A 14,331-nucleotide genomic window follows, 5' to 3' on the forward strand; every position below is an offset into this window, starting at 1 on the left:
AATATTATACATATTTTTAGAAAAAGGAGAAATATTCTATTTATTTTATTCGTTTATTTATTTAGTCCCAAGTCAGTTTGATTTCAATTTGTTTTTGTAAATTTTCTATTTGTTTGTTTATTTTAAATCTTTTATCATATATTAAAAAATTTAAAATTGTTCTATCCCCCATTTTAATTTTTTTATGTATATCCTTTTAACTATTTTCTATATTATTTTAAATTTCTTTTTACTATTCATTTATTTTAAACTTTTTATATGTTTTTTAAAATTGTCATGGAGGTTATTTATTTTAAATTGTTGTGTATATTATTCATTTTAATTTGTTTTGCATATTATTTACCTTAAATTGTTGTGCTATTTACTTTAAAATTGTGTTGTATATAATTTCGTCGCATTTTCTTTGATTGTTGATATTAACATCAAGATGATATGTACCATTATGTGTATTGAATTCCTTAGTATATTGATTATTTGTCATTCATTAGTGTACATTTTGTTTTCGAGATGTCACTTTGAGTTGTACATTATCATTCCATCGCATTTTATTCACTTAAAAAGTTACGTTTAATATCATTTAAGTTTTGAAATCATTTTATTCCAAAGCTTTCAAGATAACACAATACTCGGTATTTGAGGTCTCCGAGAAGATTGTGCCCTAACTTACTGGGTTCCAATTTTCCTTGTTGAATCTAAGTAATCGAGTATCATTTTTTAATCAAAACATATAAATAAAAATCTCATTCTCGGGGATTCGATACGTTGTGTCCTAACTCATTGGATATGACATTTTCTTCTCTCGAGACGAGGATTTTTTTAAAGGCAATATTCTATGTTTGGAATTTTGAGAAATTGTGCCCTAACTTACTGGGCTTCGATTTTTCATCTGACTTAAACAATTGAATATCCTTTTTAAACTTCACTGCATAAGTTTTAAAAATCAAAGGACAAGCTTATTTTTGAGGATGACATACATCATATCCTAACTCATTGGGTGTGACATTTTATCTCTCCGAAATAAGGGGGTCTTAGCATGTAATTTGATTTATACAAGTGTCTTTTTGAATAAAAGGATCGTATTTTAAAATTTTTGTAAATTTTTTGACATTAAGACACTAATTAATCAACTAGGTACCAATTTTTGGGCGTTATGAGGGTGCTAATCCTTCCTCGTACGTAAACGACTCTTGAACCCATCTTTCTGAATTTTGTGGACCAAAATTGTTGTTTTAATAAATCAAATCGTTTATAAAAAAATTATTTTTCGAGGTGACCCGATCACACCTCATTAAAAAAGATTGGTGGCGACTCCCATATTCATTTTCGTTTTCAAAATTAAAGTCGACCCCGTTTTCAGAAGAACAGTTTCGACATGATATATTCCAATTTTGGATTAAATCAAAGTGACTAGGCATGTTTGGACATCCTTTATTAGTGGTGAATTTCCACGTTAGTCACGCCAAAATTTGAGTAAACTACCTATTAATCACTCTAAATAGGGGTAGTTCCTATTTTGTTGACTCCAAAATTTTTAGTATAAATGCACTATTAGTCTTCTGTTACCATTTATTAGTGGAGTGACCAATTTGATAATTTTTTTTGGGTGACCAAATTAAAAAAATAAAATTGGGGTGACCAAAATAGAGACAAGCCCAATTTAAAGTGACTAACGATATAATTTAATCTAAAATTTTTGACATACAATAACTAGACATACAAATATAATAATTTAATTGATTTTAAGGTTTGAGCCTAATTTTGCTTGGTTTGGGGCTAGTATTTAGGTAAACTTTCCAAACAATAATGGCCCTAGGATTTTAACTCAATCCAAATTTTTAGGGAGAAAGTCCAGGGCTGCTTTTTCCAACCATTTGTTAGTATAATTTAATTGATGTATATGATATATAAGATTCACCCACGATTTATAAACCAATAAAAATTAATAATTATAAATAATAATGAGTAAGAATTGGTTAATTATAAAATGTATAATTTTTTAATAAATAAAAAAATTAGTAGAAAAATGATTAAGTTAATTATAAATATACTATAATGAGTCATAATTCTAGTAATAAAGTATACATAAGTTTTTTAGAAATATAACTTACAAAAGGACCTAATATGATAGCTTACAAGAAAGTATTGACACCGAAAACACCACGTGATATGTTAAGTGGGAGGTTGTAGCGCCAATTTAAAATAATCGCTACCGAAAAAAGTAGCAACTATCGTAAGCAAATCTTCATACAAAATGCAAGACAGAAAAAACTTAACAAGGAAACATAAGTCACTAGCTCTTAACATTGCAAGTACACTAGCAAACTAGAAACCATGCCATAACCATCAGCTCAGGCACATTATACTCACATTATTTAGAACAACACAATCACAACTTATGATTGAAGAAATTTATTCCCATATATTTAAATGAACTAATTGTTGTCCCACCAAAATTTGGATTGGAGATAGGTAACAATATTCTTGTCCAATTGGAAGGCCTTAGTGAGAACATCAGGATTAATGGGAGGGTTAAAGCCAAATACTGCATTTGCAATCGTGATAACTCCTGGATTTTGGCTGCTGAGACCAGCAAATGCAACTGCTTTGGTATTCCCAATATTGAATTGGAAGTGGATGAGACCGACTGGGAAAGCAAACACATCACCAGGGTTTAGGACTTTGGTGATGAGGCGGTTATCTGTGTTGGATATAATGAAACCGACATAAAGTGTGCCTTCCAAAACCACCAGGATCTCCGTTGCACGAGGGTGCGTGTGAGGAGGGTTTAGGCCACCATATGGAGCATAGTCAATTCAAACTAGAGATATACCGAGAGTGTTGAGTCCCGGTATTTGTGCCACATTGACAGAGTCACAGTTGATCCACCCGGATTTGAGGTGTTTCTAGGGATATTAAGCCCTGAGTAGAAGAAGTCTTCTGCATTGGCAAGCTTTGGTGTTGGAACAATGGCAGCAGCAACAGACTAAAATTTGCAAGAAGAACAAAAGAAATCGAAGCAGAAAGAAAACAAGCAAAACAGCAAAAAAGCAATAAACTTGAATGCACAGAAAAATTTTTGTAATTGAACATTGACCATTTTCATTCAAAATTTGAAATATAAAGGAGTTACAATACAATTTGACAGTAACCTAATGTGTTTAACTGCCCCAACTAATATAAACCCAAACACTAGCTAAAATATAGCTGACCAATCAGCCATTACATCAAAAGATCATATCACTAGCTTAACTTTAACAACATTGTGAATAAACTAAAGTTGAACTAAATCAAATTACAACAGAACAAAAATAACAAAGTTGGTTGCTTCATTCGGTCCAAAATTCAACCTTGCACACCAAGCAAAATAGGCTGAGCTCGATAACTGTTGCTGGTCTTGACAGTAGCTTGCTGCTGGTTTTGTGTTGTAATGCAGTCCAACTTTCAACACTCCTCCTTGGACTGTATGCAACACATACCAATTGCACTTCTCAAAGCTTCAAATCGTGCAGTTCCTAAGGGCTTGGTTACCATGTCAGCCAATTGTGCATCTGAGCTACAATGAACAAGGCTGATCTCTTTTGCTTGTTCAGCCTCTCGAACAAAATGCAACTTAATTTTAAAGTGCTTAGTTTTACCATGGAACACAGGGTTCTTGGGTATTGCAACTGCAGACTGATTGTCCACCCAAATTTCAGTTGCTTCAACTTGTGTTTCATTAAGATCCTGAAGCAACTTCCTAAGCCAAATGGCCTGATTGACTGCTGATGTTGTAGCAATATACTCTGCTTCAGTTGTGGACTGAGCAACAGTTTGTTGCTTCTTTGAACTCCAGCAAAACATGCCCGATCCAAGTGTGAAGAAGTATCCAGAGGTACTCTTCATGTCATCGAGGGATCCTGCCCAGTCACTGTCAGAGTAACCTTCTAGTTTCAGTTTCTTTCTACTTTCAAACATCACACCAAAGTTAGCTGTGCCTTTGATGTATATAAGAACCCTTTTGGCAGCCTTCAAATGTGCCTCATTACAGCAGTGTATGAACCTCGATAGCAAACTAACACCAAACATAATGTCTGGCCTGGTTGCTCTTAAATACAACAGGCAACCTACTAGGCTTCGATAGTGCCTCTCATCAACTCTTTGCTGATTACCACTGCTTGTCAACTTTTCTCCTTGAGCAACAGGTGTGCTGACTGCTTTACAGTTTTGCATGCAAAATTTGCTAAGAATCTTCAAAGCAAATGTGTGTTGACTGATGAAGATGCCTCGATCAGACTGGTGAACTTCCATGCCAAGGAAGTATGTCATGACCCCCAAACCAGTCATCTCGAACACTTGCTGCATTTGAACCTTGAACTTATCAATGAGCTCAACTTTGCTCCCTATCACTAAAAGATCACCCACATACAAGGAGACAATTAGCAAGGTTTCATGATCTGACCTTTTAACATACAGAGTAGACTCACTAAGGCTCTTCACAAATCCAAGCATGGTCAGATAACTATCAACCCTGTCATACCAGGCCCTTGGTGCCTGTTTCAGGCCATAAAGGGCCTTTCTCAACTTGTACACTTTGTCTTCATGTCCAGCAACTTCAAAGCCTTCTGGTTGCTCGATGAAGATCTCTTCCTTAAGAAAACCATTCAGGAATGCTGATTTTACATCCAATTGATGAACCCTCCACTGCTTCTGAGCTGCTAAAGCAAACAGTAGCTTGATTGTATCCAGTCTTGCTACTGGTGCAAATGTCTCCAAGAAGTCCACACCATATTGCTGACTGTAGCCTTTCACCACAAGCCTGGCCTTATGCTTGTTCAAAGAGCCATCAGCATTGTACTTGGCCCTATACACCCATTTAGCTCCTATGACCTTCTTGTGTTCTGGTCTGCTCACCAATTCCCATGTCTGATTTTTGTTGATCATTTCCAGCTCAGCCTCCATAGCTTTCATCCAGTTTCTGTCCTTGGCAGCTTCCTCAAAGTCTGAAGGCTCAATCACAGCAACATTACACCTCTGATAGACATCAGCCAAAGTTCTGGTGCCCCTCACTAGTGTATCATCATCAACAGCATCTTCATTTGGTCCAACTTCTGTAGGTTCAGCAACTAAGTCCAACTGGTCCATTTCAGACATGTCAGCTTCAACACCATTCCAGTTCCACACCTTTTCCTCATCAAACTTCACATCTCTGCTGACTAAAACCTTGTTTGCTGTAGGATCATACACTCTATAACCTTTCTTATTGCTGCTATAGCCAACAAAGATTCCTGGAGTGGCCCTGCTCTCAAGCTTGCTTCTCTTTTCCACTGGTACAAGAGCATAACACACACAACCAAACACTTTCAAGTGTGTTACCACTGGTTTGACTCCATGCCAAGCCTCAAAAGGAGTCTTATCCTTGACTGCTCATGTTGGCAGCCTATTGAGCAGGTATACTGAGGTGTTAACTGCCTCAGCCCAAAACTGGGTTGGAAGCTTGCCTTGAAACAATAGGCACCTGGCCATGTTTAGTAGAGTCCTATTTTTCCTCTCACAGACTCCATTCTGTTGAGGAGTATAGACTGTTGTGAGCTGATGGTGAATCCCAGCATTGTCACAAAGCTTCTGAAATCTCTCAGATACATATTCAGAGCCATTATCAGTCCTCAAGGCTCTAATTTTACAGCCTGACTGATTTTCAGCATATGCCTTGAATTTGCAGAAGGCTTCAAACACTTCTGACTTTTTCTTTAAGAAGTAGACCCAACATATCCTTGTCAAATCATCTATAAACAGGACAAAGTACCTGTTCTCATTGATTGAAGGTGTTCTCATAGGACCACAAACATCAGAGTGCACCAATTCGAGCTTATTTTGAGCTCTCTAAGCACTGTCAGCAGGAAAAGGTAGTCTAGCCTGCTTACCAAGCTGACAAACCTCACAAACACTCCCACTAGCCTCAATTTTAGAAATATCATCAACCAAATTCAGCCTATGTAACAGATCAATGGATCTGAAATTGGCATGGCCAAATCTCCTATGCCACAAGTCTGTGCTGTCAGCAAGGCTGGTGTATGCCCTTCTTTCTACTTGGCTAACATCCAGCATGAAGCACCTATCAGTCATAGAGACTGTGACTAACTCCAGGCCATTCATGTCTTGAACAATACAGCAACCATTTTTAAAGACTAAGGTATAGCCTTTTTCAACTAATTGGCCTACACTAAGTAGGTTCTGGTCTAAGTCAGGTACAAAAAGCACATCTAAAATCAGCTTGTTACCTGAACCAGTGCTAACCAGCACATTGCCTTTGCCCTTAGCCTCAATCAGCTTGCCATCTCTAATTCTGATCCTCGAGTGAAAGCTTCTGTCTAGGCCCTTGAATAGCTTCTTATCTGCTGCCATATGATGTGAGCAGCCACTGTCTAGTAGCCAATCATTGCTGGCCTTAGTTGTGCCAACAAAACAAGTTGCTGTGAACACATGCTCCTCCTAAGCTTGCATGTCCTCAGCAGGTCTAGCTTGTTGCAGAGCAGCCTCCCTTGGTTTGCCCTTGCACACCTTCTCCACATGGCCAAACTGCTTGCACTTTCTTCACTGGATATCTGGCCTGAACCAGCAATACTTTTCTGAATGTGTTGTCTTCTTGCAGTGAACACATGGTGGGAACACCCTTTTTGCTTCATCTCTTCCTAACTTGACCCTTATATTTTGCCAAGGCTTCTTGCCTTTTGCACTCACACTCGAGCCTTCACTGGCTTTAGCCTGGAAAGCAGCCTTAGGATTCTCCTCCTGCTTATTTTCCCTCCTTTGCTCAAGTGCATACAGGGAGTTTATCAACTTAGATAATGAACTGGCTGATAAGTCCTTCGAGTCCTCAAGTGAAGAGATTTTTGACTCGAATTTCTCAGGGAGAGTTGTAATGACCTTTTCAACAACTCTGCTCTCTGTGAAGTCTACTCCCAAGAGCCTTATGCTGTTGACAATGGCCATTATCCTATCTGAGTATTGCTTGATGGTCTCAGACTCCTTCATCCTCAAATTCTCAAAGTCTCTCCTGAGGTTAATCACTTGCCATTGCCTTGTCTTGTCAGTCCCCATGAACTCCTCCTTCAGCTTCTCCCAAGCCTGCTTTGGTGAGTCACAGGCCATGATGCGAGTGAATATCACATCAGAGACTCCATTTTGCAAGCAGGCCATAGCCTTATGCTTCTTGGCTCGCTCCTCAGCATGCTGTCTCATCTGTGCAATGGTGGGATTGGCTCTCAATGGAGGTGGTTCAGCATCATTCTCGATCACACTCCAGAGATCATGTGCCTGGAGGTAAGTCTTCATTTTGACTATCCAAATGTGATAGTTTTCTCCAGTGAACACAGGTGGAGGTGGTGGAGTGAAACTCATTCTGCTAAACTGATTTTAAGTGCTTCGATCCTTTTTAATTTTAAGCTTTGCTGTTGGTTTTGATTTGAACTCAACAAAGTACAAACAAAGGCCCCTCAAAGATTCCGGCTCATGATACCATTTGTTGGAACAATGGCAGCAACAATAGACTGAAATTTACAATAAGAACAAAAGAAATCGAAGCAGAAAGAAAACAAGCAGAACAGCAAAAAAGCAATAAACTTGAATGCACAGACAAATTTTTGTAACTGAACATTGACCATTTTCATTCAAAATTTGAAATATAAAGGAGTTACAATACAATTTGACAGTTACCTAATGTGTTTAACTACCCCAACTAATATAAACCTAAACACTAGCTAAAAAATAGCTGACCAATCAGCCATTAAATCAAAAGATCATATCACTAGCTTAACTTTAACAACATTGTGAATAAACTAAAGTTGAACTAAATCAAATTACAACAGAACAAAAATAACAAAGTTGGTTGCTTCATTCGGTCCAAAATTCAACCTTGCGCACCAAGCAAAATAGGCTGAGCTCGATAACTGCTGCTGGTCTTGACAGTAGCTTGCTGCTGGTTTTGTGTTGTAATGCAGTCCAACTTTCAACATTTGGGTCCTTGCAGAACTTTCCATTTACAAACACTGCATGAAACAAACTAAGGTTAGTCAATATCGTGAATCCATGCAAATATATGAATTCTTATGAAGAAATTGTTACTTCGGATAAAAGGCTCTAGCATCTTGCATAATTATGGACTTAAAGATACTAGTCAACAAGAGAGTACTGAGAAACAAAACATAATATAACAATAGCGTACCACCATTCTTGGTGTCATTGATGGCTCAACAGAAATCTTGCAGGGGGCTGGGATCAGAAGTTGAGGGTAATAAGGAACTGAAGGCCAAGATGGCAAAAGCTGCAACGAAAAGTTGAAGTCGTTTCATCATAATTGATGTGCAAGCACGAAATGTATGCTACTACTTGGGAGAGGGGTGGGAAATCCTGCATGGCAAACAGGTCTATATATAGGCATTGAAACAAAGAACTCGTCCTAATTTGCCTTTCATCAAGTACGTGAAGACTAGGCGTTTGCCTTCACAATTAGTCATTTCTTATTAGGAGGTGAATCAGTCTTCAACCACTACACTTTCTAGTTCTGTTCTCCTCGTACATCATTGCAATATATGTCGTGGAATTGGTCTTAATTCACTCGCAGTTCTAAACATTTTCTTATCCAGGCTTTGACTTTTCCTTCACAGACTAAAGTTGATGGGGAAAAGGAGGTGCTGAAAATGCATTATTATCTTATAATTTGCTAGTCACAAGAAAGTTTTCTTGTAAAATACTTCTTTCAAATATATATATTGCATCAAATGTCAACTCAAAAATAATTCCATCTGGCCTTATGCAAACAAATCTATATATATGTAATTTTTTATTCAGATAGTGGGAATAATTTAATTTAGATTTGGAGTTGCTGCAAGCAGCCGACAGTTTTGTATGTAAAACTGAACTCGGTCAATCTTTTAGTTAGCATGATCAAGGAAATGCTATGGAGACAAAAACTTAAGCTTGATTAAAGGCTTCTGATTGTGTCTGTAATCAACATGTTATACAATCTCAGTTGACATAGTCTATTCTGGCATGTTCGTTTGTACTCACATCTGTGCTTATCACATCCACAACATTGTCAATTTCTTGCAAGTTCAATGAAACATGCATGCAAGAGCGAAACTTTCCAAGTCTGTTGATCACTGCAATTACCCAAAAATGAGCTTTGAATTAATCACTGATCCAATTTGTTGCCAACTTTGTAATAAAATATTTTTAAGCCTAATTAATGACTTGAATTTTTCCTAGTACAGAAAAGTAAACTTCAAGGCTTCAGTTACCTCATAGACTTCGAATCATATTAGTTTGAGTGATCACACCGGTTTGTTTAATACAAGTTTATTGCTAGTCAGCAATGCCATGAACTAACAAATACGATATGATGCAATAGCAAAGAGTTTGATATATTAAGAATGTGGTAAATTTGGTGTAGGCTTATCGAATGTTGTACAAAATCGAATATACAGACTTTACCCAGTCAAAATCAAGTGATTAGGTATATGACATATTCCAATTCTGGATTAAATCAAAGTGACTAGGCATGTTTGGACATCCTTTACAATTTTATCTAATTACATTAGCATTTTATATCCGTTTGTCATTCCCTTTCTAATATTTAAATTTAAATATGTCAAAGGTTCTTGTACTCTTTCAAAAATTAAAATTTAGTCGCTATATTTTAAATTTCTGTGCTTTTTTATTTAAAATTTTTTTGTCCCTTTGTTTAATTTTTGCCGTTAAAGTTAACATTGTCAAAGGTAAAACAACTTTTTTAGCCCTCAACATTTACAATTTTTTTTTGCCAATTCGGTTCTTACCCTTCAAAAGTACATAATTTTTTTTTAAAATAAATTTTTTTCATATTCTCTGATTTTTACATTTCTAGCTAGAACGATGGCTTGCCATTGGTTAAAGGCAGTTAAGGAAGGGGTTTTCATTAATGAGTGGACTTGCTAGGATGACTCAATCTTATGTGTCCAATGTTGTTGTGTGGTTAAAGCAATTTCAATGTTCGGTGGGATCCACATGTAAAAGGAGCTTAGAAGTTTAATGTTGACGATTCCACTTTTGGGAAACTAGGGACTTCAGGTTGTGGGGGTGTATTGCATTATGATTGTGGGGCTGATAGGAATTCAAGATTTTAAAGATGCTGAAATTGTGAGCGTTAAATGTGCCATTAACTTAAACTGAAAAAGTAAGATAAAACTAGTCATTGAATAAGATTGGAGAAGTGGCTTTCTCTATGGTGTTATGAGTGGCTAATGAGATAGCTCACTCTTTGGCAAAAAGCAACATGCTTTAGGGGTGTCATGTTTTCTAGTTTCTAGTAATGATGGAGTGTTTCTTTTATTGTTCGTGTAATCTATTATAATCTGGTTTATGCAATCTAATGTTGCTTTTTTAAGGTGTGTCGAACTGCATTGTTTGACTTGTGGAGTAGTATATGATGATTAAGAAAATTATCATTCAACGAAAAAATTGTATATTTAAAGGAAAAGAAAACATTACTTGCTTATGTTGCTATAGTCGAACTTCATGCAGGATTGACCTAACCTTGCATTCCAAATAGAAACTTCTTGCACCAATTAATGCTGATACTTGCTTATGTTCCTATAGTTGAATCAGCTAAGGAATGGTTGTCGCTAAAGTGCTCAACAATTTTGCCTCTTAAGTGGCATACGTGTACATAATAAATATAGCTTAAAACACAAGAAAAGAACAAGTCAAATCATTATGGAAACTATTTTAAAACATAAAAAAATAAAAAATAAAAAGTATATATAAGTTTAAAAAAATTAAAAAAATTTAAAAAATAAAACTATTTAAAAATAAAAGATTAAAAAGATGTTTTCAAAACTATTTTAAAAACATAAGAAATTCTAAAATTTAATGTTATTTAAACTGGACTGGATCGATTGGGTCAAGAACTAGTTAGGGTATCGATCCGATGAGAGGTAAAAAACTAGTTGACCTGCGAGCTAGTATGGACTGGTTAAACCGGGCTAAAAAATCATTTTTTATAATTTATTTTTATTTTTCAATAATTTATTTGCTTTGAACCAGTCGAATTGGTTGTTCTGGAAATCAATTGGTTAGACCAACTAGAAATCGGTTTCAACGATTTTTTAGCTCAGTTCAAGCAGTCCGTACCAATTTTAAGTCAACTGATTTTTTACGTCTTGTCGGCCTAATACCCAACCGGTTCCCACTCCGACCAGTCGGTCCAGTCCAATTTAGATAACATTAAATTTTTAATTTTTTATATTTAAAATGCATTGAATCTACAGTACTACCATAAAAAAAATGAAAAATGAAAACAAATTATTAAATCAAACCAAAAAAATAAGTAAAAATAGCAATAACTAAAACAATAAATTTCATTACTTAACAAAGAAGCTTACAGCAACATAAGCAAATACTTTTTATATTTATTCTTTCCAAAAAAATATATATATATATTATTGTAGAAAAGGAAACAAGTCAAAGATTATTGCAAAGATTCAAATTGAATTATATTTGGGCGCCCTAATTGTTAGCCCACCAGAATTTTGACTGAAGATTTTTCACCACATTCTTGTCCAATTGGAAAGCCTTGACGAGAACATCGGGATTGATGGGTGGATTTGATCCAAACACTGCATTGGCTACGGTAATAACCCCAGGATTCTGGCTACTCAAAGCAGCGAAGGCAACGGCATTGGTTTTCCCCACATTGAATTGAAAGTGAATGAGACCAATTGGGAAAACAAATACATCTCCAGGGTATAAGACCTTGGTAATGAGACGATTAGCGGTGTTGGATGTCACGAAGCCAACGTAGAGTGTGCCCTCCACAACGACTAAGATTTCGGTGGCACGAGGTTGAGTATGAGGGGGTTTAGGCCACCATTTGGTGCGTAATCAATTCGAACCAATGAGATGCCAAGAGTGTTAAGCCCTGGTATTTGAGCAACATTAACTGGAGTAACAGTCGATCCCACTGGATTTGATGTGTTTCTGGGGATGTTGAGCCCTGAATAGTAAAAGTCTTGTGCTTTAGCAAGCTTTGGGTCCTTGCAGAACTTCCCATTAACAAACACTGGAGATGAGAAGAAGAATGTTATTTCATGTACCATGCCATGAAGAGATTGTAGAATGTTTTATTTGAAGGTCAAGTTTAAGAAGAAGAGATAAAAACAAAACTTACCAGCATCCTTAGGGTCATTGATGGCTACGCAGAAATCTTGGAGAGGACTGGGATCAGATGCATAGGCAAATGGGGTGTTTAAAAGGTAGCAACGACAGCAGCAAGTTGAAGAATCCATGCAAACTTACGTTGCATGCATGAAACCAGAAACTCGGCTGAAGCATGTTGAAATCCGTTGTGCAATTCGAGAAGCCTTGTTTATTTAGTTGACTTTTGTTAGTCTATGGTGTAATCATTATATGCTTTGATCAGCTAAGGTTAAAATGTGTGCTTAGCTGATTTAGTAGTCAAATTAGGTTGTCATTTTGTTGATGTAAACCTTTAGTTACTTGCACAAGCAAGCTGTGTTTTCTTTCTATGTAACTTTGTTCTATTTATGTATGTAACCATGCACTTATTCGGGTAATGAGAAAAACACTTTGCTCATTCATCTTTTGCTTGTTCTTGCTCCTGTTTTAAGCTTTCAAACATCTAAAACATTCATCTAAGTTGTTTTTAAACTTTGTTTGCTAAGTTAAAATCCAACAAATGGTATCGAGAGCCTGTTGTCTTTGAGGGCCTCTTGTTGTGTGCTGTGTGTTTGAAAGAAAAGAAGCAGGAACTATCTTTGTTGCTCAGAGTTTTGGAAGCTGCGTGAAGATGAGCTTCTCACCACCACCTCCACCCGTGTTTGCTGGTGAAAGCTACAATATATGGGCTGTCAAAATGAAAACATATCTACAGGCACATAACCTATGGAATGTTGTTCAAAATGACACTGAACCACCACCCTCACGATAGCTCAGATAAGGCAGTATAATGAAGACTGTGTAAAGAAGTACAAGGCCATGTCATGCCTTCAAAGTGGAGTTTCAGATGTTATCTTCACAAGGATAATGGCCTGCGACACACCAAAGGAGGCCTGGGACAAACTCAAGGAAGAGTTTCAAGGCTCAGACAAAACCAGGCAGCAACAACTCATTAACTTGAGAAGGGACTTTGAGAATCTGAGAATGAAAGACTCAGAAACCATCAAGCAGTATGCTGACAGAATAATGTCTACTGTCAACAACATAAGACTGCTTGGAGATGACTTTAGTGATCAGAGGGTAGTGGAGAAAATCATAACAACCCTGCCAGAGAAGTATGAATCCAAGATTTCTTCCCTGGAGGATTCGAGGGACTTATCTGCCATTCCCTTGACAGAACTGATAAATGCTCTCTACGCTCAAGAGCAAAGAAGAGCAAACAGAATGGAGGAGTATTCTGAGGGAGCTTTTCAAGCTAGGAGTAGAGAGAGCTCAAGCTTCAGCTCGAATCACAAAGGCAAGAAGCCTATGTCAGAAAAGAAAGAAAGAGGAAAGAAGGAAGCTGCCAAGAAGAAGTTTCCACCCTGTGCTCATTGCAAAAGAACAACTCACCTTGAGAAATATTGCTGGTACAGGCCTGACATTCAGTGTAGAGGCTGCAAATAGCTTGGTCACATTGAGAAAGTGTGTAAGAACAAACCAAAAGCTCAGTCATAGAATCATAATCAGGCTCAAGTAGCTGAAGACATCGAGGCACAGGAAGAACATGTCTTCACAACCTCCTGCTTTGCAAGCTCAAGCAAAGTCAGCAAGATTTGGCTGATCGATAGTGGATGTACTCATCATATGGCCTCAGAGGAAAGCATGTTCAAGGAGCTTGACACCTCATTTGAATCCAATGTTAGAATTGGAAATGGTGAACTTCTTAAGGCTAAAGGCAAAGGCAAAGCAGTGATTTGCACCAAGTCAGGTATTAAAACCATTTCAGAAGTTCTTTATGTACCTAACATTGACCAAAATTTGTTAAGTGTTGGTCAGCTACTGGAGAAAGGGTACTCTCTCCTGTTTGAAGGCAAAATCTGCACAATCAAAGATGCTACTGACCAGGTGTTGGCAAAAGTAGCTATGCAAGATAGAACCTTCAATGTGGATGTAAATCAGTTGCAAGCAAGAGCATATGCAGCTCAGACTGATGAGGCAAGTTTGTGGCACAAAAGAATGGGGCATGTGAACTACAACTCACTCGGGCAAATGCAAAAACTAAATTTGGTTGAAGATATGGTTAAGTTCGAGCCAAACAAAGAGGTGTGTGAAGTCTGTCAGCTTGGCAAGCTAACCAGACTGCCCTTTCCAGTCAACAAG

At 37.1% G+C, this 14,331-nt stretch overlaps 2 pseudogenes; both read right to left on the reverse strand.

The window, feature by feature from the left end:
- Nucleotides 1–2,432: 2,432 nt before the first annotated feature.
- On the reverse strand, nt 2,433–8,327 carry LOC107963424 (germin-like protein subfamily 1 member 14; annotated as a pseudogene).
- Nucleotides 8,328–11,451: 3,124 nt separating this feature from the next.
- On the reverse strand, nt 11,452–12,299 carry LOC121223204 (germin-like protein subfamily 1 member 14; annotated as a pseudogene).
- Between the last annotated feature and the right edge of the window lie 2,032 nt (nt 12,300–14,331).

Source organism: Gossypium hirsutum, chromosome D11, assembly GCF_007990345.1.
Source record: "Gossypium hirsutum isolate 1008001.06 chromosome D11, Gossypium_hirsutum_v2.1, whole genome shotgun sequence".
NCBI classification, from domain to species: domain Eukaryota; kingdom Viridiplantae; phylum Streptophyta; class Magnoliopsida; order Malvales; family Malvaceae; genus Gossypium; species Gossypium hirsutum.